This window comes from Octopus bimaculoides, chromosome 22, assembly GCF_001194135.2.
Source record: "Octopus bimaculoides isolate UCB-OBI-ISO-001 chromosome 22, ASM119413v2, whole genome shotgun sequence".
Lineage (NCBI taxonomy): Eukaryota > Metazoa > Mollusca > Cephalopoda > Octopoda > Octopodidae > Octopus > Octopus bimaculoides.
The window spans coordinates 32,809,391-32,810,801 of record NC_069002.1 but is presented as its reverse complement, the minus strand read 5'-3'; the positions used below and the strand labels follow the sequence as shown (position 1 = coordinate 32,810,801).

Here is a 1,411-nt window from a genome sequence, read left to right as displayed (position 1 = left end):
AATTACCGCTGGTGTCGTCCTTTCTTTGTTAATACCTTTTCGTCCATGTTTCAGTTGGGGGAGGTCTTATGATTAAAACTATTTCATCCATGACAATTCTGTCTGTTTTGCTATATCCAAGGCGACATTATCCATCGTACCGTTTCCTTATCTAAGAGAGCAAGCGAAAATATACGCTAAAAGACATATAGTCACTATTTCTAGCAATTCAAATGCACGCATGAATCCTTTGTCATCGTTGTTGATGTTTAGCGCATGACCACCCCCGGTTTACTGGGAGTAAGATCAAAGCTATGCCATTCGTGACTATGTGGAGCTGTGTGGCTTAGTGGTTAGGGTTTTGGACTCGAGATAGTAAGATTGTAGTTTCGATTCATGGACTGGGTGACGCGTTGTGTTTTTGAGCAAAACCCTTCATTTCACGTCGCTCCAGTTTCATTCAGCTGGCAAAAATGAGTAACCCTACAACGGACCGGCGTTCCATCTACGAAGGGAATTTTTACACCATGAAAACCGGGAAACCAGTCATTATAAATCAGCTTGAAACGAGGAGGTAACTTTTTATCTTTGAGTCCTGATCATTCCATTTATTTCCTATGCTCTAGAAACCCAAGGCCACGTGGACAAATGTTAAGGGTTTTTTCTATGGTTGGGAGTTTACGATTTAGAAGTGATATGGCTGCTATTTTTGTTAGGTTTTAATGGGGTTGGCAGAATCATTAGAGCATTGGACAGCAATGTTTTTCATATTTCCTCCGGCTCTCTACGATCCGATTTCAGATTCTACCAACTAAAAGTTGGCCTTTATTTCTTTCGGAGTCTATGAAATAAAAGACCAATCAATCATTGAGATCGATAGTTCTAGTTGGATTGAAGATTGATTAGTCTGTTGGATGAATGATTGATTGATTGGTTGGTCGGTTGATTGATTGTTCAGTTAATCGTTTGCTTGTCTGATTACTTGGTCAGTTAGGTGATTAGCTGATTGGATAGTATTGGTTGGTTGATTGCTTAGTTAATTCGTATTTCCTTCGTTCCTAGCACGGCTGGAATTTCAAAGCGCCGCGCTATATTCTGTCGTTGAATATAAAAACGTGATGAATCACTTTGTTTAACTTTAATATCTTCACATTTTAGGTGTTCCCTCCCTGGATTGCCAAAAATTTCGACCAATTACAACATTGATATTTTCAAAAAATAGAAAAAAATATCTGTCTGCCTGTCTACTTATCTATCTACCTATCAATCTTTCTTTCTATCTATCTATCTATCTATCAATCTATCTATCTTCTTATCTATCTACTTATTATCTAGGTATATATGTTTTTTATGTATCTATTTATCTCTCTATTTGAATACTTATGTACTTACGTATCTATCTATCTTTCTATCTATCTATCTATCTATATAT

General features: G+C 37.0%; 1 protein-coding gene across 4 annotated transcripts in view; it reads left to right on the top strand.

Moving 5' to 3' along the window:
• LOC106869634 (uncharacterized) overlaps positions 1-1,411 on the top strand; it is a 671,006-nt gene that overhangs the window by 120,079 nt on the left and 549,516 nt on the right. The gene's annotated exons all lie outside the window — the stretch shown is intronic.